Source organism: Triturus cristatus, chromosome 8 (assembly GCF_964204655.1).
Source record: "Triturus cristatus chromosome 8, aTriCri1.1, whole genome shotgun sequence".
NCBI classification, from domain to species: domain Eukaryota; kingdom Metazoa; phylum Chordata; class Amphibia; order Caudata; family Salamandridae; genus Triturus; species Triturus cristatus.
The window spans coordinates 1,691,915,690-1,691,941,681 of record NC_140591.1 but is presented as its reverse complement, the minus strand read 5'-3'; positions in this window follow the sequence as shown (position 1 = coordinate 1,691,941,681).

Below are 25,992 nucleotides of genomic sequence, written 5' to 3'. Positions count from 1 at the left end.
GATAGGATCACCTTATTGGCCCCTGTACAGTGTACCCTAGGTACCCAGGGCATAGGTGTACCCTAGGCCTACCAGGGGCTGCAGCATGTATTATGCCACCCCTGGCCTGGCCTTCCATTTTGACACAACTGGCTGATCACTCAGCTGGGGCAAGGTCGTGTAATCACCCCTTGCTTAGGTGTAGTATTCCTATACCTAACTTATATATAGACACATGTGTACCTATCAGTCACTCCTATGGCAGGCCTTAACAATCCTGGAGGCAGAGTGCTTGGTAACATGTGAGATGATGCTCTAGCATGAGCTGAGCCTGTCTGCAGCTTTCGGAACCATGTCCTTATAGCTGTTCTATGATATAGCCTACCATATACTCTTAAAGTGCCTTATAATCTTAGACGGTTATGGTAACTATGGTTTGGCTTTATCGAAACATGTCGTGTAAGGTGTCTAACACTGTGGAATAATACCCCCATACCATTTCTGGACATGAGGATATTATTCCCCCCTTCTAGAGGGAAAGACATGTTAAAATCATACTTCACTGTTAGCCTCTGACCAAAGCCTCAGCATCACAAAATGGATGCTGCTGCCACGACACAAGTCTGACCTCCTGCAGCTGGGAGTGATCCCAGCCAGGGAGGCCTGCACAATAGGTTTCCTGCTTGGGGAGGTGCTAGCACCTCCCCAGACAGCCTTTAGTGTATTGGGGCAGGGTGGGCTGAAAGGAATGAGACATGCCTGGGGCACACAAGGTGTTCCTTGCATAGTCCAGTTCAAACCGGTGCTGGGGCACTCCAGCCCCAGCTCTGGCGCGAAACTGGACAAAGGGAAGTGGGTGTAACCACCCCCTCCCAGGTCCCACCCATAAGGCGTGACCTAGCAGGTATCCCAGCCCCCCAGATTAGTATAAGAGTGGGAGTTGGGCCTCAAGACTTTAGATTATCCTGAACCTGCAAAACTGAACAGAAACTCTGGACCTTCGACATTCGACGAAAGAAGAAGACTGAAGAATCTCCCTTGTGGCCAAGGAGTGGCTACCCTGTGCAAACAGGCACCATCAAGAGACTACCCTTTGCTTTGTGAACGTTTCCCGAGGAACCGACTGCAGAGCCCGACCAGAGCCTTGACTCTCAGACTTCTCCGACCCTCATCCACATCTGCAGCAGAGCTGAGATCCGTGGAGGCGACGAGCGACGTGGGACCGGCTACCTGGGAAAAGTGGCTAGTATCTTCAAGCGCAGCTTCTGAGGCACCCTCGAAGTTGTGCACCGGGGATTGAGAAGCCCCACCCCCAAGCACCATCTGCACCGAAGACCAGCCCCCCACACTCAACGAGTCCTGCGTGGGGCCCTTCAGCATTTTCCTGCTTGCCGCGTCTGTCCGGTTGCTTGCCCGCTGGCTAGTGGCCTTTGTGACGACGCATCCCGAAATCTTCTGCGCTGGTTTGGCTCCTCCAGACTGGCTCCTGCTTCCCTGCAAAGAAGAAGCACCCCAGACCTTCCTGGTCTGATCCTGAAGCAAGTCCTCCGTTCCTCGTGGGTTCCGCTTGCCAAGGCCTGGTGAGTCCTAGCCCAGCTTCGACGCCGCCGACAGCAAGAGCCTTCGTGGGACAGCTCGCCTCCTGGTCCTGGTTGTCCTCGACGCTTCCTGGTCCTCCTGGCTGCAGCGACAAGCTCCACCTTCACCTGCAACTCTTCACGACATTGTCTGGTTCCTTCCTGGTTCCACGTGGTCACTGGCTAGTGATCTTGACTCTGTCCCCTCTGCTTGCAGGTCTCTTCTCTTCTTGATCCCAGCCTTGGGATCCACCGGACACTCTTCACTGACTGCCTGTCAGCATCTTTCTTCAGGCATCCATAGGAGTCGACGACGAAACCCGACGCAACTTCAACCCTATGCACCCGCAGCCTGTGGGCTAGGTAACTTGGGTACTCCGGTGCTCATCAGGATAGTGACTATCCTAGTGTCTAAGTTTCAAGTCTCAACTTCCTAGCTACTCCGGAAGTGTCCTAAATCTATCTATTTCTAAACTGTACTATTGCTAGTGACTTTTACGCATTACGCGTGAGTGTTTCCACCCTGCATACGAATCCCGTGGGCCTCCCACTTCCTAACTGTTGCTAGTGCAGTGTAGCCCCAGCGATTCCCTAGGCCTAGGCCTATTCTATTTCCGTGACAGTGGTCCTTATACCACTTACTTAGTATATGGTTTGCGTGGCCCCTAGGGCCTAACTGTATTACTTACCTGTGTGACTTAATGTATGCATAAATAAGACTGTGTTGTACTTACCTCTAATCTCATAAAGAGTGCTGAGGGTTGCTTAGAATAAATACACTTTATTTTATATATATATCTGTTGTGGTGTCCTTTCATTTGGTATTCAAGGGATTATATATGGTATCACAGCTGGCTTCACATGCCATTCAGAGTTTAGCCTAAGACTGCTCTTGTCCATGCTACCACTAGGATAGCTGGTCTATAAGGTTGACTTTACAACCAATCACCATAAGGGTATTTGGACTGATATAAGGTGTACACTATAACTAGTGACATCATACATCAGGCCAACTTCTCACATTGGTGAGCAGCGGTTGGGATCTGAGCTTGCTGTTGTAATACCATTGTAATCTTGAGATACTAAATTGAAAGATCACACAGATATTGTCTAGGTACATATAACATAGTTTATAATACTTAAGTCCTACTGGACTTAGTGGTTGTAGGTTGAAGGGAGTAACACACCCTGACTACAACTACTAGAGAGGTTTAGTAGAAACAACAAGTGTAGGTAGGTGCACACACCACACCCTCACTAGATCATGCCTCTGGGAGGAGATCAAGTAGATGCTCTCTCAGGAGGGGCAGGTCTGCAGAAGACCCCCTCTAGGTATGATACCTTAACATTCCAGGAGATGAGACAATTGTGCACCTCCAGAGGAATAAAACAGGGTGCAAACCCTACCCTCCTTCAGTTAAGACAGCTCCTAGAGGAGTATGATACTCTTAGGGCCTCTCAGGCAGATACCCTAGGTACAGAGGAGGGTCTACCCACCACAGAGGAGTCAGATGGGGCTTCAGATGGGGAGGTAGACAGCCAGGGCCAAGTAAGGAGACTTAGCCAGGCTAACCTAAGTTTACATGGGAGTTTGCATGGGGTCCCCCCATACAGACCCCCAAGTAGGCTTTCACAGAGAAGCAGGAGGGACAGATCCCCTTCAAGGGAATCCATCCACTCCCATGTCTCTAGCATCTCTAATGCTTCCTCTCACAGGGGAATGACTTCACCTGAGAGAAAGGAGCATGAAGCCAGAATGAGGGAGGCTAATCTGAGGATTCAGAGGGAAGAACTTGCCCTTGCCAAGGAGAAGCTTGCTCTGGCTAGAGAGCAAAAGTGAAGTGGGTCAGAACCCACTGGTGGCAGCAACATTCCTAGAGATAGAGACAGGCACTATGATAATAGAAACCTGAGCAAGATTGTCCCTCCCTACAAGTGTGGGGATGACATCCACAAATGGATAACTGCTTTGGAGAGGGCTTGCAAAGTACAGCAGGTACCCCAAAGTCAGTGGGCAGCTATCTTGTGGCTCTCCTTCTCTGAGAAAGGAAGAGACAAGCTCCTCACAGTTAGTGATGAGGATGTAGATAATTACACTGTCCTGAAGAGTGCTCTGATTGATGGGTTTGGCCTAACCACTGAACAATACAGGTTGTTGTTCAGGGATACCCAGAAGACACAGACTCAGGACTGGACTGACTTTGTAGATTGTGCCACTAAGGCTCTGGAAGGCTGGCTATTGGGAAGTAAGGTTAAGGACTATACAGGATTGTATAATTTGATCATGAGAGAACAAATACTTAACAACTGTCAAAACCAGCTATTGCATCAACACCTGATTGATTCTGATCTGACTTCTCCCCAAGAATTGGGAAAGAAGGCAGATAGATGGGTCAGGACTAGAGTTAAGCAGAAAAACCAGAACCAGGGCGGTGATCAGAAAAAGGCAGACCAGAAGGGTAATGAGCAGAAACAAAAAGACCAGAAGTCTTCACCAGGCCCCCAAAAGGCTCAGGGGGAGGGTGGTTCCAAAAAGGACAAAAAGAAAGATGGCCAAAAGAAACCATGGTGCAACTATTGTAAGTCCAACTCACATTGGTTTAGTGAGTGCACCAAAAAGGATAAGCCCCCAGCCACCATTGCCCCTAAGGCAACTGTACCCCCTAGTTCAGCTGTAAGTGGTGGTTCCCAGCAAAAGGGTGTAGTAGGGTTAACCCTGGGAACTGAGGAGGATTCTGGCCTAGTCAGAGTACCTACTCAGGCTGTCCTGATCTGTGATGGGGACTTAGCTTTGTCCTCTACTGTAGGCCCCAGTAACCTGGGCAAGTACAGACAGACACCTTTTATCAACCAAAGAATGACTCAGGCCTACAGGGACACTGGGGCTAGTGTCACAATGGTGACACCTGCTTTTGTGGACCCTGGACAGATCATACTAGGTGAGAATTACCTAGTGACCAACGCTAGCAATGCCACTACCTCCCATAGTGTGGCTATTGTTAACTTCTCCTGGGGAGGGGTAACTGGCCTCAAGAAAGTTGTTGTTAGTTCAGACCTTCCTGTAGAGTGTTTACTGGGCAATGATCTTGAAACTTCAGTTTGGTCTGAAGTGGAGTATAGGACCCATGCAGAAATGCTGGGGATAGATGCACATGTCCTTGCTGTGACCAGGTCACAGGCCAAAAAGTGCAACACTGAACAAGTGCTGGATCCTGAAACTATGGACCAGTCACAACCCAAGAGAAAGATCAGTAGGGTTAAGGCTGTGCCTTCCCCCCTGCCTCAGGTGGTGGATCAGCCCTCCCAGGAGGATGATTCTGAGAGCCCTGAAGGAACTGTCCTAGAAGAACTTGAACCTGATCAGGTTGAGTTTCTTGGGACAGGGGGACCTTCAAGGGCAGATCTGAGGCAGGCTCAATTAGACTGCCCCTCTCTTGAACCCCTCAGACAGCTGGCTGCTGCTGAGGCTGCAGGGAATGCTCAAGGTACCCATAGAGTATATTGGGATGAAGGGCTACTGTACTCAGAGGCTAGAGACCCCAAGCCTGGTGCATCCAGGAGGTTGGTCATACCACTGAAGTTCAGAGGCTTCCTTCTCACCTTGGCCCATGATATTCCCCTTGCAGGACATTTAGGCCAGAACAAGACTTGGGACAGGCTTGTCCCTCACTTTCACTGGCCCCATATGTCAGAAGATACCAAGGAGTTTTGTCGCTCCTGTGTCACCTGCCAAGCCAGTGGCAAATCAGGTGGCACCACAAAGGCCCCCCTCATACCACTACCTGTGGTGGGGGTTCCCTTTGAAAGAGTGGGCATAGATATTGTAGGACCAATGGACCCACAAACAGCATCTGGGCACAGATTCATACTGGTGATAGTGGACCATGCCACCAGGTACCCAGAAGCAATTCCCCTGAGGACCACAACAGCTCCTGTTGTGGCAAGGGCCCTGCTTGGAGTATTCTCCAGAGTGGGCTTTCCAAAGGAGGTCATTTCTGACAGAGGTGCCAACTTTATGTCAGGATACTTGACTGCAATGTGGAAGGAGTGTGGTGTTAACTATAAGTTCACCACACCCTATCACCCACAGTGCAATGGGCTTGTTGAGAGATTCAACAAGACCCTAAAGGGAATGATAAAAGGATTACCAGATAAGCTTAGGCGAAGATGGGACATCCTTTTACCCTGCCTTCTGTTTGCTTACAGAGAGGTCCCACAAAAGGGGGTTGGCTACAGCCCTTTTGAGCTTTTGTTTGGGCATCCTGTAAGAGGACCCCTGTGTTTGGTGAAGGAAGGATGGGAGAGACCTCTCAGACAACCCAAACTAGACATAGTGGATTATGTACTTGGTCTCCGCTCCAGGATGGCAGAGTATATGAAGAAGGCTTCTAAAAACCTTGAGGCAAGCCAAGAACTCCAAAAAGCTTGGCATGACCAAAAGGCTGTACTGACTGTTTACCAGCCAGGACAGAAAGTGTGGGTGTTGGAGCCAGTGGCCCCAGCAGCACTCCAAGACAAATGGTCTGGACCCCACTCTATTGTTGAGAAAAAGGGAGAAGTCACCTACTTGGTGGACCTTGGGACTCCCAGAAGCCCCCACAGGGTGCTTCATGTCAACAGATTGAAGGCATATGTTGACAGGGCAGACATGGGGCTACTCATGGCTACAGATGAGGGGCAGGAGGAAGAGAGTGACCCTCTCCCAGACCTGCTGACTCAGAACCCTGATGATGGCTCAGTTGATGGTGTGGTCTTTTCTGACAGCCTCACTGTCCATCAGCAACAGGACTGCAGACAAGTTCTGCAATCCTACAGACATATGTTCTCTCTGACCCCAAGTCAGACAAACTGGTGCACCCATGAGGTGGACACTGGTGACAGTCTGCCTGTGAAGAGTAAAATCTACAGACAACCTGACCATGTCAGGGACTGCATAAAAGTTGAGGTACAAAAGATGTTGGAGCTGGGAGTCATTGAACCTTCAGAGAGCCCTTGGGCTAGTCCTGTAGTTCTTGTGCCAAAACCTCACACCCAGGGTGGTAAGAGAGAGATGAGGTTTTGCGTAGACTACAGAGGTCTCAATGCTGTCACTAGGACAGATGCCCACCCAATACCTAGGGCAGATGAGCTCATTGACAGACTGGCAGCTGCTAAGTTTTTGAGCACATTTGACCTAACAGCAGGCTACTGGCAAATCAGACTAGCTGAGAGTGCAAAGGCCAAAACTGCTTTCTCGACCCCAGGAGGACATTATCAATTTGTGGTAATGCCCTTTGGTTTGAAGAATGCACCTGCCACTTTCCAAAGGCTGGTGAATCAAGTCCTTACTGGGTTGGATGACTATTGTGCAGCTTATCTTGATGATATTGCTGTCTTTAGCTCCACCTGGGAGGATCACCTGGTCCACCTGAGGAATGTTTTAGAGGCCCTGCACAAGGCAGGCCTCACTATCAAGGCCACTAAGTGCCAGATAGGGCAGAGCAAGGTTGTATACCTGGGCCACCTAGTTGGTGGGGGTCAGGTTCAACCACTGGAGAGCAAGATCCAGACCATAAAGGACTGGGCTCCTCCAACTACCCAGACTCAGGTCAGAGCTTTCTTGGGCCTGACTGGGTACTACAGAAAGTTTGTTAAGAACTATGGGTCCATAGTGACACCACTTAATGACTTGACCTCCAAGAAGATGCCAAAGAAAGTTCAGTGGACAGTAAGCTGTCAAAAAGCATTTGATGACCTGAAGCAGGCCATGTGCAGTGCACCTATTCTGAAAAGTCCAGACTACTCCAAAGAGTTCATTGTCCAGACAGATGCTTCTGAGTTAGGTGTGGGAGCTGTTCTTTCACAACTGAATGTAGATGGTCAAGACCAGCCCATTGCTTTTATAAGTAGAAGGCTGACCCCTAGAGAGAAACGTTGGTCAGCTATTGAGAGGGAGGCCTTTGCTGTGGTTTGGGCCCTGAAGAAGCTGAGGCCATACTTGTTTGGCACTCACTTCAAGATTCAGACAGACCATAAGCCCCTCTTGTGGCTAAATCAGATGAAGGGTGAAAATCCCAAACTTCTTAGGTGGTCCATTTCCCTACAGGGGATGGACTTCACAGTGGAACATAGACCTGGGACTGACCATGCCAATGCAGATGGACTCTCCAGATATTTCCACTTAGAACATGAAGACTCAACTGGTCGAGGTTAGTTTAATGTCCCTAAGTTTGGGGGGGGGGTTGTGTAGGAGAGTAGGGTCTGCTTTCTATGTTCACCCCCACTTTTTGCTTTTGCTTTACTGGTTTTCGACTTAGATGTGGCTGTGGGCCTGCTGATCAGACCCACAGCCCTGCTGTTCTCTCTCTAAATTACTACTATGTACTTTAGGTGCATAACCCATTTGGATAGGATCACCTTATTGGCCCCTGTACAGTGTACCCTAGGTACCCAGGGCATAGGTGTACCCTAGGCCTACCAGGGGCTGCAGCATGTATTATGCCACCCCTGGCCTGGCCTTCCATTTTGACACAACTGGCTGATCACTCAGCTGGGGCAAGGTCGTGTAATCACCCCTTGCTTAGGTGTAGTATTCCTATACCTAACTTATATATAGACACATGTGTACCTATCAGTCACTCCTATGGCAGGCCTTAACAATCCTGGAGGCAGAGTGCTTGGTAACATGTGAGATGATGCTCTAGCATGAGCTGAGCCTGTCTGCAGCTTTCGGAACCATGTCCTTATAGCTGTTCTATGATATAGCCTACCATATACTCTTAAAGTGCCTTATAATCTTAGACGGTTATGGTAACTATGGTTTGGCTTTATCGAAACATGTCGTGTAAGGTGTCTAACACTGTGGAATAATACCCCCATACCATTTCTGGACATGAGGATATTATTCCCCCCTTCTAGAGGGAAAGACATGTTAAAATCATACTTCACTGTTAGCCTCTGACCAAAGCCTCAGCATCACAAAATGGATGCTGCTGCCACGACACAAGTCTGACCTCCTGCAGCTGGGAGTGATCCCAGCCAGGGAGGCCTGGACAATAGGTTTCCTGCTTGGGGAGGTGCTAGCACCTCCCCAGACAGCCTTTAGTGTATTGGGGCAGGGTGGGCTGAAAGGAATGAGACATGCCTGGGGCACACAAGGTGTTCCTTGCATAGTCCACTTCAAACCGGTGCTGGGGCACTCCAGCCCCAGCTCTGGCGCGAAACTGGACAAAGGGAAGTAGGTGTAACCACCCCCTCCCAGGTCCCACCCATAAGGCGTGACCTAGCAGGTATCCCAGCCCCCCAGATTAGTATAAGAGTGGGAGTTGGGCCTCAAGACTTTAGATTATCCTGAACCTGCAAAACTGAACAGAAACTCTGGACCTTCGACATTCGACGAAAGAAGAAGACTGAAGAATCTCCCTTGTGGCCAAGGAGTGGCTACCCTGTGCAAACAGGCACCATCAAGAGACTACCCTTTGCTTTGTGAACGTTTCCCGAGGAACCGACTGCAGAGCCCGACCAGAGCCTTGACTCTCAGACTTCTCCGACCCTCATCCACATCTGCAGCAGAGCTGAGATCCGTGGAGGCGACGAGCGACGTGGGACCGGCTACCTGGGAAAAGTGGCTAGTATCTTCAAGCGCAGCTTCTGAGGCACCCTCGAAGTTGTGCACCGGGGATTGAGAAGCCCCACCCCCAAGCACCATCTGCACCGAAGACCAGCCCCCCACACTCAACGAGTCCTGCGTGGGGCCCTTCAGCATTTTCCTGCTTGCCGCGTCTGTCCGGTTGCTTGCCCGCTGGCTAGTGGCCTTTGTGACGACGCATCCCGAAATCTTCTGCGCTGGTTTGGCTCCTCCAGACTGGCTCCTGCTTCCCTGCAAAGAAGAAGCACCCCAGACCTTCCTGGTCTGATCCTGAAGCAAGTCCTCCGTTCCTCGTGGGTTCCGCTTGCCAAGGCCTGGTGAGTCCTAGCCCAGCTTCGACGCCGCCGACAGCAAGAGCCTTCGTGGGACAGCTCGCCTCCTGGTCCTGGTCGTCCTCGACGCTTCCTGGTCCTCCTGGCTGCAGCGACAAGCTCCACCTTCACCTGCAACTCTTCACGACATCGTCTGGTTCCTTCCTGGTTCCACGTGGTCACTGGCTAGTGATCTTGACTCTGTCCCCTCTGCTTGCAGGTCTCTTCTCTTCTTGATCCCAGCCTTGGGATCCACCGGACACTCTTCACTGACTGCCTGTCAGCATCTTTCTTCAGGCATCCATAGGAGTCGACGACGAAACCCGACGCAACTTCAACCCTATGCACCCGCAGCCTGTGGGCTAGGTAACTTGGGTACTCCGGTGCTCATCAGGATAGTGACTATCCTAGTGTCTAAGTTTCAAGTCTCAACTTCCTAGCTACTCCGGAAGTGTCCTAAATCTATCTATTTCTAAACTGTACTATTGCTAGTGACTTTTACGCATTACGCGTGAGTGTTTCCACTCTGCATACGAATCCCGTGGGCCTCCCACTTCCTAACTGTTGCTAGTGCAGTGTAGCCCCAGCGATTCCCTAGGCCTAGGCCTATTCTATTTCCGTGACAGTGGTCCTTATACCACTTACTTAGTATATGGTTTGCGTGGCCCCTAGGGCCTAACTGTATTACTTACCTGTGTGACTTAATGTATGCATAAATAAGACTGTGTTGTACTTACCTCTAATCTCATAAAGAGTGCTGAGGGTTGCTTAGAATAAATACACTTTATTTTATATATATATCTGTTGTGGTGTCCTTTCATTTGGTATTCAAGGGATTATATATGGTATCACAGCTGGCTTCACATGCCATTCAGAGTTTAGCCTAAGACTGCTCTTGTCCATGCTACCACTAGGATAGCTGGTCTATAAGGTTGACTTTACAACCAATCACCATAAGGGTATTTGGACTGATATAAGGTGTACACTATAACTAGTGACATCATACATCAGGCCAACTTCTCACATTGGTGAGCAGCGGTTGGGATCTGAGCTTGCTGTTGTAATACCATTGTAATCTTGAGATACTAAATTGAAAGATCACACAGATATTGTCTAGGTACATATAACATAGTTTATAATACTTAAGTCCTACTGGACTTAGTGGTTGTAGGTTGAAGGGAGTAACACACCCTGACTACAACTACTAGAGAGGTTTAGTAGAAACAACTAGTGTAGGTAGGTGCACACACCACACCCTCACTAGATCATGCCTCTGGGAGGAGATCAAGTAGATGCTCTCTCAGGAGGGGCAGGTCTGCAGAAGACCCCCTCTAGGTATGATACCTTAACATTCCAGGAGATGAGACAATTGTGCACCTCCAGAGGAATAAAACAGGGTGCAAACCCTACCCTCCTTCAGTTAAGACAGCTCCTAGAGGAGTATGATACTCTTAGGGCCTCTCAGGCAGATACCCTAGGTACAGAGGAGGGTCTACCCACCACAGAGGAGTCAGATGGGGCTTCAGATGGGGAGGTAGACAGCCAGGGCCAAGTAAGGAGACTTAGCCAGGCTAACCTAAGTTTACATGGGAGTTTGCATGGGGTCCCCCCATACAGACCCCCAAGTAGGCTTTCACAGAGAAGCAGGAGGGACAGATCCCCTTCAAGGGAATCCATCCACTCCCATGTCTCTAGCATCTCTAATGCTTCCTCTCACAGGGGAATGACTTCACCTGAGAGAAAGGAGCATGAAGCCAGAATGAGGGAGGCTAATCTGAGGATTCAGAGGGAAGAACTTGCCCTTGCCAAGGAGAAGCTTGCTCTGGCTAGAGAGCAAAAGTGAAGTGGGTCAGAACCCACTGGTGGCAGCAACATTCCTAGAGATAGAGACAGGCACTATGATAATAGAAACCTGAGCAAGATTGTCCCTCCCTACAAGTGTGGGGATGACATCCACAAATGGATAACTGCTTTGGAGAGGGCTTGCAAAGTACAGCAGGTACCCCAAAGTCAGTGGGCAGCTATCTTGTGGCTCTCCTTCTCTGAGAAAGGAAGAGACAAGCTCCTCACAGTTAGTGATGAGGATGTAGATAATTACACTGTCCTGAAGAGTGCTCTGATTGATGGGTTTGGCCTAACCACTGAACAATACAGGTTGTTGTTCAGGGATACCCAGAAGACACAGACTCAGGACTGGACTGACTTTGTAGATTGTGCCACTAAGGCTCTGGAAGGCTGGCTATTGGGAAGTAAGGTTAAGGACTATACAGGATTGTATAATTTGATCATGAGAGAACAAATACTTAACAACTGTCAAAACCAGCTATTGCATCAACACCTGATTGATTCTGATCTGACTTCTCCCCAAGAATTGGGAAAGAAGGCAGATAGATGGGTCAGGACTAGAGTTAAGCAGAAAAACCAGAACCAGGGCGGTGATCAGAAAAAGGCAGACCAGAAGGGTAATGAGCAGAAACAAAAAGACCAGAAGTCTTCACCAGGCCCCCAAAAGGCTCAGGGGGAGGGTTGTTCCAAAAAGGACAAAAAGAAAGATGGCCAAAAGAAACCATGGTGCAACTATTGTAAGTCCAACTCACATTGGTTTAGTGAGTGTACCAAAAAGGATAAGCCCCCAGCCACCATTGCCCCTAAGGCAACTGTACCCCCTAGTTCAGCTGTAAGTGGTGGTTCCCAGCAAAAGGGTGTAGTAGGGTTAACCCTGGGAACTGAGGAGGATTCTGGCCTAGTCAGAGTACCTACTCAGGCTGTCCTGATCTGTGATGGGGACTTAGCTTTGTCCTCTACTGTAGGCCCCAGTAACCTGGGCAAGTACAGACAGACACCTTTTATCAACCAAAGAATGACTCAGGCCTACAGGGACACTGGGGCTAGTGTCACAATGGTGACACCTGCTTTTGTGGACCCTGGACAGATCATACTAGGTGAGAATTACCTAGTGACCAACGCTAGCAATGCCACTACCTCCCATAGTGTGGCTATTGTTAACTTCTCCTGGGGAGGGGTAACTGGCCTCAAGAAAGTTGTTGTTAGTTCAGACCTTCCTGTAGAGTGTTTACTGGGCAATGATCTTGAAACTTCAGTTTGGTCTGAAGTGGAGTATAGGACCCATGCAGAAATGCTGGGGATAGATGCACATGTCCTTGCTGTGACCAGGTCACAGGCCAAAAAGTGCAACACTGAACAAGTGCTGGATCCTGAAACTATGGACCAGTCACAACCCAAGAGAAAGATCAGTAGGGTTAAGGCTGTGCCTTCCCCCCTGCCTCAGGTGGTGGATCAGCCCTCCCAGGAGGATGATTCTGAGAGCCCTGAAGGAACTGTCCTAGAAGAACTTGAACCTGATCAGGTTGAGTTTCTTGGGACAGGGGGACCTTCAAGGGCAGATCTGAGGCAGGCTCAATTAGACTGCCCCTCTCTTGAACCCCTCAGACAGCTGGCTGCTGCTGAGGCTGCAGGGAATGCTCAAGGTACCCATAGAGTATATTGGGATGAAGGGCTACTGTACTCAGAGGCTAGAGACCCCAAGCCTGGTGCATCCAGGAGGTTGGTCATACCACTGAAGTTCAGAGGCTTCCTTCTCACCTTGGCCCATGATATTCCCCTTGCAGGACATTTAGGCCAGAACAAGACTTGGGACAGGCTTGTCCCTCACTTTCACTGGCCCCATATGTCAGAAGATACCAAGGAGTTTTGTCGCTCCTGTGTCACCTGCCAAGCCAGTGGCAAATCAGGTGGCACCACAAAGGCCCCCCTCATACCACTACCTGTGGTGGGGGTTCCCTTTGAAAGAGTGGGCATAGATATTGTAGGACCAATGGACCCACAAACAGCATCTGGGCACAGATTCATACTGGTGATAGTGGACCATGCCACCAGGTACCCAGAAGCAATTCCCCTGAGGACCACAACAGCTCCTGTTGTGGCAAGGGCCCTGCTTGGAGTATTCTCCAGAGTGGGCTTTCCAAAGGAGGTCATTTCTGACAGAGGTGCCAACTTTATGTCAGGATACTTGACTGCAATGTGGAAGGAGTGTGGTGTTAACTATAAGTTCACCACACCCTATCACCCACAGTGCAATGGGCTTGTTGAGAGATTCAACAAGACCCTAAAGGGAATGATAAAAGGATTACCAGATAAGCTTAGGCGAAGATGGGACATCCTTTTACCCTGCCTTCTGTTTGCTTACAGAGAGGTCCCACAAAAGGGGGTTGGCTACAGCCCTTTTGAGCTTTTGTTTGGGCATCCTGTAAGAGGACCCCTGTGTTTGGTGAAGGAAGGATGGGAGAGACCTCTCAGACAACCCAAACTAGACATAGTGGATTATGTACTTGGTCTCCGCTCCAGGATGGCAGAGTATATGAAGAAGGCTTCTAAAAACCTTGAGGCAAGCCAAGAACTCCAAAAAGCTTGGCATGACCAAAAGGCTGTACTGACTGTTTACCAGCCAGGACAGAAAGTGTGGGTGTTGGAGCCAGTGGCCCCAGCAGCACTCCAAGACAAATGGTCTGGACCCCACTCTATTGTTGAGAAAAAGGGAGAAGTCACCTACTTGGTGGACCTTGGGACTCCCAGAAGCCCCCACAGGGTGCTTCATGTCAACAGATTGAAGGCATATGTTGACAGGGCAGACATGGGGCTACTCATGGCTACAGATGAGGGGCAGGAGGAAGAGAGTGACCCTCTCCCAGACCTGCTGACTCAGAACCCTGATGATGGCTCAGTTGATGGTGTGGTCTTTTCTGACAGCCTCACTGTCCATCAGCAACAGGACTGCAGACAAGTTCTGCAATCCTACAGACATATGTTCTCTCTGACCCCAAGTCAGACAAACTGGTGCACCCATGAGGTGGACACTGGTGACAGTCTGCCTGTGAAGAGTAAAATCTACAGACAACCTGACCATGTCAGGGACTGCATAAAAGTTGAGGTACAAAAGATGTTGGAGCTGGGAGTCATTGAACCTTCAGAGAGCCCTTGGGCTAGTCCTGTAGTTCTTGTGCCAAAACCTCACACCCAGGGTGGTAAGAGAGAGATGAGGTTTTGCGTAGACTACAGAGGTCTCAATGCTGTCACTAGGACAGATGCCCACCCAATACCTAGGGCAGATGAGCTCATTGACAGACTGGCAGCTGCTAAGTTTTTGAGCACATTTGACCTAACAGCAGGCTACTGGCAAATCAGACTAGCTGAGAGTGCAAAGGCCAAAACTGCTTTCTCGACCCCAGGAGGACATTATCAATTTGTGGTAATGCCCTTTGGTTTGAAGAATGCACCTGCCACTTTCCAAAGGCTGGTGAATCAAGTCCTTACTGGGTTGGATGACTATTGTGCAGCTTATCTTGATGATATTGCTGTCTTTAGCTCCACCTGGGAGGATCACCTGGTCCACCTGAGGAATGTTTTAGAGGCCCTGCACAAGGCAGGCCTCACTATCAAGGCCACTAAGTGCCAGATAGGGCAGAGCAAGGTTGTATACCTGGGCCACCTAGTTGGTGGGGGTCAGGTTCAACCACTGGAGAGCAAGATCCAGACCATAAAGGACTGGGCTCCTCCAACTACCCAGACTCAGGTCAGAGCTTTCTTGGGCCTGACTGGGTACTACAGAAAGTTTGTTAAGAACTATGGGTCCATAGTGACACCACTTAATGACTTGACCTCCAAGAAGATGCCAAAGAAAGTTCAGTGGACAGTAAGCTGTCAAAAAGCATTTGATGACCTGAAGCAGGCCATGTGCAGTGCACCTATTCTGAAAAGTCCAGACTACTCCAAAGAGTTCATTGTCCAGACAGATGCTTCTGAGTTAGGTGTGGGAGCTGTTCTTTCACAACTGAATGTAGATGGTCAAGACCAGCCCATTGCTTTTATAAGTAGAAGGCTGACCCCTAGAGAGAAACGTTGGTCAGCTATTGAGAGGGAGGCCTTTGCTGTGGTTTGGGCCCTGAAGAAGCTGAGGCCATACTTGTTTGGCACTCACTTCAAGATTCAGACAGACCATAAGCCCCTCTTGTGGCTAAATCAGATGAAGGGTGAAAATCCCAAACTTCTTAGGTGGTCCATTTCCCTACAGGGGATGGACTTCACAGTGGAACATAGACCTGGGACTGACCATGCCAATGCAGATGGACTCTCCAGATATTTCCACTTAGAACATGAAGACTCAACTGGTCGAGGTTAGTTTAATGTCCCTAAGTTTGGGGGGGGGGGGGGGTTGTGTAGGAGAGTAGGGTCTGCTTTCTATGTTCACCCCCACTTTTTGCTTTTGCTTTACTGGTTTTCGACTTAGATGTGGCTGTGGGCCTGCTGATCAGACCCACAGCCCTGCTGTTCTCTCTCTAAATTACTACTATGTACTTTAGGTGCATAACCCATTTGGATAGGATCACCTTATTGGCCTCTGTACAGTGTACCCTAGGTACCCAGGGCATAGGTGTTCCCTAGGCCTACCAGGGGCTGCAGCATGTATTATGCCACCCCTGGCCTGGCCTTCCATTTTGACACAACTGGCTGATCACTCAGCTGGGGCAAGGTCGTGTAATCACCCCTTGCTTAGGTGTAGTATTCCTATACCTAACTTATATATAGACACATGTTATGTTATGTTATGTTATTTATATTTTTATAGCGCACAGCTGCCCCAGCAAAGGGGCGTCCTGGCGCTGTGACAGATGCTACAACATAACACACAATAAAAGAAAAGGAAATTAACCAGACACGGGAAACAGTAAAGTTTTAATCGCCTGCCTGAAGGCGAGCAGGTCTTCAAGAGCTCGGATGTGTACCGGGAGCGAGTTCCACAAACCTGCCGCGAGCACCCTAAAGGAGCGGCCACCCATTCTACTCAATTTAAAGCGCGGACAGACCGCCAGGTGAAGCCTCTCCGATCTCAAGGATCTCAAAGGAACATAGGGCGTGAGTAGGTTAGCAAGTGCCGGGGGCGAAGAAGATTTCAAAATTTTAAAGGTCAGGCATAGCGCTTTGAACTGAATTCGCTGTCTGACCGGGAGCCAATGTAAGGCCGCGATGGTACCAGACACTGAGCAATGTCTAGGGAGGCCCACAATGGCCCGAGCCGCGGAATTTTGCACCCTTTGGAGGCACATGTGTACCTATCAGTCACTCCTATGGCAGGCCTTAACAATCCTGGAGGCAGAGTGCTTGGTAACATGTGAGATGATGCTCTAGCATGAGCTGAGCCTGTCTGCAGCTTTCGGAACCATGTCCTTATAGCTGTTCTATGATATAGCCTACCATATACTCTTAAAGTGCCTTATAATCTTAGACGGTTATGGTAACTATGGTTTGGCTTTATCGAAACATGTCGTGTAAGGTGTCTAACACTGTGGAATAATACCCCCATACCATTTCTGGACATGAGGATATTATTCCCCCCTTCTAGAGGGAAAGACATGTTAAAATCATACTTCACTGTTAGCCTCTGACCAAAGCCTCAGCATCACAAAATGGATGCTGCTGCCACGACACAAGTCTGACCTCCTGCAGCTGGGAGTGATCCCAGCCAGGGAGGCCTGGACAATAGGTTTCCTGCTTGGGGAGGTGCTAGCACCTCCCCAGACAGCCTTTAGTGTATTGGGGCAGGGTGGGCTGAAAGGAATGAGACATGCCTGGGGCACACAAGGTGTTCCTTGCATAGTCCACTTCAAACCGGTGCTGGGGCACTCCAGCCCCAGCTCTGGCGCGAAACTGGACAAAGGGAAGTAGGTGTAACCACCCCCTCCCAGGTCCCACCCATAAGGCGTGACCTAGCAGGTATCCCAGCCCCCCAGATTAGTATAAGAGTGGGAGTTGGGCCTCAAGACTTTAGATTATCCTGAACCTGCAAAACTGAACAGAAACTCTGGACCTTCGACATTCGACGAAAGAAGAAGACTGAAGAATCTCCCTTGTGGCCAAGGAGTGGCTACCCTGTGCAAACAGGCACCATCAAGAGACTACCCTTTGCTTTGTGAACGTTTCCCGAGGAACCGACTGCAGAGCCCGACCAGAGCCTTGACTCTCAGACTTCTCCGACCCTCATCCACATCTGCAGCAGAGCTGAGATCCGTGGAGGCGACGAGCGACGTGGGACCGGCTACCTGGGAAAAGTGGCTAGTATCTTCAAGCGCAGCTTCTGAGGCACCCTCGAAGTTGTGCACCGGGGATTGAGAAGCCCCACCCCCAAGCACCATCTGCACCGAAGACCAGCCCCCCACACTCAACGAGTCCTGCGTGGGGCCCTTCAGCATTTTCCTGCTTGCCGCGTCTGTCCGGTTGCTTGCCCGCTGGCTAGTGGCCTTTGTGACGACGCATCCCGAAATCTTCTGCGCTGGTTTGGCTCCTCCAGACTGGCTCCTGCTTCCCTGCAAAGAAGAAGCACCCCAGACCTTCCTGGTCTGATCCTGAAGCAAGTCCTCCGTTCCTCGTGGGTTCCGCTTGCCAAGGCCTGGTGAGTCCTAGCCCAGCTTCGACGCCGCCGACAGCAAGAGCCTTCGTGGGACAGCTCGCCTCCTGGTCCTGGTCGTCCTCGACGCTTCCTGGTCCTCCTGGCTGCAGCGACAAGCTCCACCTTCACCTGCAACTCTTCACGACATCGTCTGGTTCCTTCCTGGTTCCACGTGGTCACTGGCTAGTGATCTTGACTCTGTCCCCTCTGCTTGCAGGTCTCTTCTCTTCTTGATCCCAGCCTTGGGATCCACCGGACACTCTTCACTGACTGCCTGTCAGCATCTTTCTTTAAGCATCCATAGGAGTCGACGACGAAACCCGACGCAACTTCAACCCTATGCACCCGCAGCCTGTGGGCTAGGTAACTTGGGTACTCCGGTGCTCATCAGGATAGTGACTATCCTAGTGTCTAAGTTTCAAGTCTCAACTTCCTAGCTACTCCGGAAGTGTCCTAAATCTATCTATTTCTAAACTGTACTATTGCTAGTGACTTTTACGCATTACGCGTGAGTGTTTCCACTCTGCATACGAATCCCGTGGGCCTCCCACTTCCTAACTGTTGCTAGTGCAGTGTAGCCCCAGCGATTCCCTAGGCCTAGGCCTATTCTATTTCCGTGACAGTGGTCCTTATACCACTTACTTAGTATATGGTTTGCGTGGCCCCTAGGGCCTAACTGTATTACTTACCTGTGTGACTTAATGTATGCATAAATAAGACTGTGTTGTACTTACCTCTAATCTCATAAAGAGTGCTGAGGGTTGCTTAGAATAAATACACTTTATTTTATATATATATCTGTTGTGGTGTCCTTTCATTTGGTATTCAAGGGATTATATATGGTATCACAGCTGGCTTCACATGCCATTCAGAGTTTAGCCTAAGACTGCTCTTGTCCATGCTACCACTAGGATAGCTGGTCTATAAGGTTGACTTTACAACCAATCACCATAAGGGTATTTGGACTGATATAAGGTGTACACTATAACTAGTGACATCATACATCAGGCCAACTTCTCACATTGGTGAGCAGCGGTTGGGATCTGAGCTTGCTGTTGTAATACCATTGTAATCTTGAGATACTAAATTGAAAGATCACACAGATATTGTCTAGGTACATATAACATAGTTTATAATACTTAAGTCCTACTGGACTTAGTGGTTGTAGGTTGAAGGGAGTAACACACCCTGACTACAACTACTAGAGAGGTTTAGTAGAAACAACTAGTGTAGGTAGGTGCACACACCACACCCTCACTAGATCATGCCTCTGGGAGGAGATCAAGTAGATGCTCTCTCAGGAGGGGCAGGTCTGCAGAAGACCCCCTCTAGGTATGATACCTTAACATTCCAGGAGATGAGACAATTGTGCACCTCCAGAGGAATAAAACAGGGTGCAAACCCTACCCTCCTTCAGTTAAGACAGCTCCTAGAGGAGTATGATACTCTTAGGGCCTCTCAGGCAGATACCCTAGGTACAGAGGAGGGTCTACCCACCACAGAGGAGTCAGATGGGGCTTCAGATGGGGAGGTAGACAGCCAGGGCCAAGTAAGGAGACTTAGCCAGGCTAACCTAAGTTTACATGGGAGTTTGCATGGGGTCCCCCCATACAGACCCCCAAGTAGGCTTTCACAGAGAAGCAGGAGGGACAGATCCCCTTCAAGGGAATCCATCCACTCCCATGTCTCTAGCATCTCTAATGCTTCCTCTCACAGGGGAATGACTTCACCTGAGAGAAAGGAGCATGAAGCCAGAATGAGGGAGGCTAATCTGAGGATTCAGAGGGAAGAACTTGCCCTTGCCAAGGAGAAGCTTGCTCTGGCTAGAGAGCAAAAGTTAAGTGGGTCAGAACCCACTGGTGGCAGCAACATTCCTAGAGATAGAGACAGGCACTATGATAATAGAAACCTGAGCAAGATTGTCCCTCCCTACAAGTGTGGGGATGACATCCACAAATGGATAACTGCTTTGGAGAGGGCTTGCAAAGTACAGCAGGTACCCCAAAGTCAGTGGGCAGCTATCTTGTGGCTCTCCTTCTCTGAGAAAGGAAGAGACAAGCTCCTCACAGTTAGTGATGAGGATGCAGATAATTACACTGTCCTGAAGAGTGCTCTGATTGATGGGTTTGGCCTAACCACTGAACAATACAGGTTGTTGTTCAGGGATACCCAGAAGACACAGACTCAGGACTGGACTGACTTTGTAGATTGTGCCACTAAGGCTCTGGAAGGCTGGCTATTGGGAAGTAAGGTTAAGGACTATACAGGATTGTATAATTTGATCATGAGAGAACAAATACTTAACAACTGTCAAAACCAGCTATTGCATCAACACCTGATTGATTCTGATCTGACTTCTCCCAAAGAATTGGGAAAGAAGGCAGATAGATGGGTCAGGACTAGAGTTAAGCAGAAAAACCAGAACCAGGGCGGTGATCAGAAAAAGGCAGACCAGAAGGGTAATGAGCAGAAACAAAAAGACCAGAAGTCTTCACCAGGCCCCCAAAAGGCTCAGGGGGAGGGTGGTTCCAAAAAGGACAAAAAGAAAGATGGCCAAAAGAAACCATGGTGCAACTATTGTAAGTCCAACTCACATTGGTTTAGTGAGTGCACCAAAAAGGATAAGCCCCCAGCCACCATTGCCCCTAAGGCAACTGTACCCCCTAGTTCAGCTGTAAGTGGTGGTTCCCAGCAAAAGGGTGTAGTAGGGTTAACCCTGGGAACTGAGGAGGATTCTGGCCTAGTCAGAGTACCTACTCAGGCTGTCCTGATCTGTGATGGGGACTTAGCTTTGTCCTCTACTGTAGGCCCCAGTAACCTGGGCAAGTACAGACAGACACCTTTTATCAACCAAAGAATGACTCAGGCCTACAGGGACACTGGGGCTGGTGTCACAATGGTGACACCTGCTTTTGTGGACCCTGGACAGATCATACTAGGTGAGAATTACCTAGTGACCAACGCTAGCAATGCCACTACCTCCCATAGTGTGGCTATTGTTAACTTCTCCTGGGGAGGGGTAACTGGCCTCAAGAAAGTTGTTGTTAGTTCAGACCTTCCTGTAGAGTGTTTACTGGGCAATGATCTTGAAACTTCAGTTTGGTCTGAAGTGGAGTATAGGACCCATGCAGAAATGCTGGGGATAGATGCACATGTCCTTGCTGTGACCAGGTCACAGGCCAAAAAGTGCAACACTGAACAAGTGCTGGATCCTGAAACTATGGACCAGTCACAACCCAAGAGAAAGAGCAGTAGGGTTAAGGCTGTGCCTTCCCCCCTGCCTCAGGTGGTGGATCAGCCCTCCCAGGAGGATGATTCTGAGAGCCCTGAAGGAACTGTCCTAGAAGAACTTGAACCTGATCAGGTTGAGTTTCTTGGGACAGGGGGACCTTCAAGGGCAGATCTGAGGCAGGCTCAATTAGACTGCCCCTCTCTTGAACCCCTCAGACAGCTGGCTGCTGCTGAGGCTGCAGGGAATGCTCAAGGTACCCATAGAGTATATTGGGATGAAGGGCTACTGTACTCAGAGGCTAGAGACCCCAAGCCTGGTGCATCCAGGAGGTTGGTCATACCACTGAAGTTCAGAGGCTTCCTTCTCACCTTGGCCCATGATATTCCCCTTGCAGGACATTTAGGCCAGAACAAGACTTGGGACAGGCTTGTCCCTCACTTTCACTGGCCCCATATGTCAGAAGATACCAAGGAGTTTTGTCGCTCCTGTGTCACCTGCCAAGCCAGTGGCAAATCAGGTGGCACCACAAAGGCCCCCCTCATACCACTACCTGTGGTGGGGGTTCCCTTTGAAAGAGTGGGCATAGATATTGTAGGACCAATGGACCCACAAACAGCATCTGGGCACAGATTCATACTGGTGATAGTGGACCATGCCACCAGGTACCCAGAAGCAATTCCCCTGAGGACCACAACAGCTCCTGTTGTGGCAAGGGCCCTGCTTGGAGTATTCTCCAGAGTGGGCTTTCCAAAGGAGGTCATTTCTGACAGAGGTGCCAACTTTATGTCAGGATACTTGACTGCAATGTGGAAGGAGTGTGGTGTTAACTATAAGTTCACCACACCCTATCACCCACAGTGCAATGGGCTTGTTGAGAGATTCAACAAGACCCTAAAGGGAATGATAAAAGGATTACCAGATAAGCTTAGGCGAAGATGGGACATCCTTTTACCCTGCCTTCTGTTTGCTTACAGAGAGGTCCCACAAAAGGGGGTTGGCTACAGCCCTTTTGAGCTTTTGTTTGGGCATCCTGTAAGAGGACCCCTGTGTTTGGTGAAGGAAGGATGGGAGAGACCTCTCAGACAACCCAAACTAGACATAGTGGATTATGTACTTGGTCTCCGCTCCAGGATGGCAGAGTATATGAAGAAGGCTTCTAAAAACCTTGAGGCAAGCCAAGAACTCCAAAAAGCTTGGCATGACCAAAAGGCTGTACTGACTGTTTACCAGCCAGGACAGAAAGTGTGGGTGTTGGAGCCAGTGGCCCCAGCAGCACTCCAAGACAAATGGTCTGGACCCCACTCTATTGTTGAGAAAAAGGGAGAAGTCACCTACTTGGTGGACCTTGGGACTCCCAGAAGCCCCCACAGGGTGCTTCATGTCAACAGATTGAAGGCATATGTTGACAGGGCAGACATGGGGCTACTCATGGCTACAGATGAGGGGCAGGAGGAAGAGAGTGACCCTCTCCCAGACCTGCTGACTCAGAACCCTGATGATGGCTCAGTTGATGGTGTGGTCTTTTCTGACAGCCTCACTGTCCATCAGCAACAGGACTGCAGACAAGTTCTGCAATCCTACAGACATATGTTCTCTCTGACCCCAAGTCAGACAAACTGGTGCACCCATGAGGTGGACACTGGTGACAGTCTGCCTGTGAAGAGTAAAATCTACAGGCAACCTGACCATGTCAGGGACTGCATAAAAGTTGAGGTACAAAAGATGTTGGAGCTGGGAGTCATTGAACCTTCAGAGAGCCCTTGGGCTAGTCCTGTAGTTCTTGTGCCCAAACCTCACACCCAGGGTGGTAAGAGAGAGATGAGGTTTTGCGTAGACTACAGAGGTCTCAATGCTGTCACTAGGACAGATGCCCACCCAATACCTAGGGCAGATGAGCTCATTGACAGACTGGCAGCTGCTAAGTTTTTGAGCACATTTGACCTAACAGCAGGCTACTGGCAAATCAGACTAGCTGAGAGTGCAAAGGCCAAAACTGCTTTCTCGACCCCAGGAGGACATTATCAATTTGTGGTAATGCCCTTTGGTTTGAAGAATGCACCTGCCACTTTCCAAAGGCTGGTGAATCAAGTCCTTACTGGGTTGGATGACTATTGTGCAGCTTATCTTGATGATATTGCTGTCTTTAGCTCCACCTGGGAGGATCACCTGGTCCACCTGAGGAATGTTTTAGAGGCCCTGCACAAGGCAGGCCTCACTATCAAGGCCACTAAGTGCCAGATAGGGCAGAGCAAGGTTGTATACCTGGGCCACCTAGTTGGTGGGGGTCAGGTTCAACCACTGGAGAGCAAGATCCAGACCATAAAGGACTGGGCTCCTCCAACTACCCAGACTCAGGTCAGAGCTTTCTTGGGCCTGACTGGGTACTACAGAAAGTTTGTTAAGAACTATGGGTCCATAGTGACACCACTTAATGACTTGACCTCCAAGAAGATGCCAAAGAAAGTTCAGTGGACAGTAAGCTGTCAAAAAGCATTTGATGACCTGAAGCAGGCCATGTGCAGTGCACCTATTCTGAAAAGTCCAGACTACTCCAAAGAGTCCATTGTCCAGACAGATGCTTCTGAGTTAGGTGTGGGAGCTGTTCTTTCACAACTGAATGTAGATGGTCAAGACCAGCCCATTGCTTTTATAAGTAGAAGGCTGACCCCTAGAGAGAAACGTTGGTCAGCTATTGAGAGGGAGGCCTTTGCTGTGGTTTGGGCCCTGAAGAAGCTGAGGCCATACTTGTTTGGCACTCACTTCAAGATTCAGACAGACCATAAGCCCCTCTTGTGGCTAAATCAGATGAAGGGTGAAAATCCCAAACTTCTTAGGTGGTCCATTTCCCTACAGGGGATGGACTTCACAGTGGAACATAGACCTGGGACTGACCATGCCAATGCAGATGGACTCTCCAGATATTTCCACTTAGAACATGAAGACTCAACTGGTCGAGGTTAGTTTAATGTCCCTAAGTTTGGGGGGGGTTGTGTAGGAGAGTAGGGTCTGCTTTCTATGTTCACCCCCACTTTTTGCTTTTGCTTTACTGGTTTTCGACTTAGATGTGGCTGTGGGCCTGCTGATCAGACCCACAGCCCTGCTGTTCTCTCTCTAAATTACTACTATGTACTTTAGGTGCATAACCCATTTGGATAGGATCACCTTATTGGCCCCTGTACAGTGTACCCTAGGTACCCAGGGCATAGGTGTACCCTAGGCCTACCAGGGGCTGCAGCATGTATTATGCCACCCCTGGCCTGGCCTTCCATTTTGACACAACTGGCTGATCACTCAGCTGGGGCAAGGTCGTGTAATCACCCCTTGCTTAGGTGTAGTATTCCTATACCTAACTTATATATAGACACATGTGTACCTATCAGTCACTCCTATGGCAGGCCTTAACAATCCTGGAGGCAGAGTGCTTGGTAACATGTGAGATGATGCTCTAGCATGAGCTGAGCCTGTCTGCAGCTTTCGGAACCATGTCCTTATAGCTGTTCTATGATATAGCCTACCATATACTCTTAAAGTGCCTTATAATCTTAGACGGTTATGGTAACTATGGTTTGGCTTTATCGAAACATGTCGTGTAAGGTGTCTAACACTGTGGAATAATACCCCCATACCATTTCTGGACATGAGGATATTATTCCCCCCTTCTAGAGGGAAAGACATGTTAAAATCATACTTCACTGTTAGCCTCTGACCAAAGCCTCAGCATCACAAAATGGATGCTGCTGCCACGACACAAGTCTGACCTCCTGCAGCTGGGAGTGATCCCAGCCAGGGAGGCCTGGACAATAGGTTTCCTGCTTGGGGAGGTGCTAGCACCTCCCCAGACAGCCTTTAGTGTATTGGGGCAGGGTGGGCTGAAAGGAATGAGACATGCCTGGGGCACACAAGGTGTTCCTTGCATAGTCCACTTCAAACCGGTGCTGGGGCACTCCAGCCCCAGCTCTGGCGCGAAACTGGACAAAGGGAAGTAGGTGTAACCACCCCCTCCCAGGTCCCACCCATAAGGCGTGACCTAGCAGGTATCCCAGCCCCCCAGATTAGTATAAGAGTGGGAGTTGGGCCTCAAGACTTTAGATTATCCTGAACCTGCAAAACTGAACAGAAACTCTGGACCTTCGACATTCGACGAAAGAAGAAGACTGAAGAATCTCCATTGTGGCCAAGGAGTGGCTACCCTGTGCAAACAGGCACCATCAAGAGACTACCCTTTGCTTTGTGAACGTTTCCCGAGGAACCGACTGCAGAGCCCGACCAGAGCCTTGACTCTCAGACTTCTCCGACCCTCATCCACATCTGCAGCAGAGCTGAGGTCCGTGGAGGCGACGAGCGACGTGGGACCGGCTACCTGGGAAAAGTGGCTAGTATCTTCAAGCGCAGCTTCTGAGGCACCCTCGAAGTTGTGCACCGGGGATTGAGAAGCCCCACCCCCAAGCACCATCTGCACCGAAGACCAGCCCCCCACACTCAACGAGTCCTGCGTGGGGCCCTTCAGCATTTTCCTGCTTGCCGCGTCTGTCCGGTTGCTTGCCCGCTGGCTAGTGGCCTTTGTGACGACGCATCCCGAAATCTTCTGCGCTGGTTTGGCTCCTCCAGACTGGCTCCTGCTTCCCTGCAAAGAAGAAGCACCCCAGACCTTCCTGGTCTGATCCTGAAGCAAGTCCTCCGTTCCTCGTGGGTTCCGCTTGCCAAGGCCTGGTGAGTCCTAGCCCAGCTTCGACGCCGCCGACAGCAAGAGCCTTCGTGGGACAGCTCGCCTCCTGGTCCTGGTCGTCCTCGACGCTTCCTGGTCC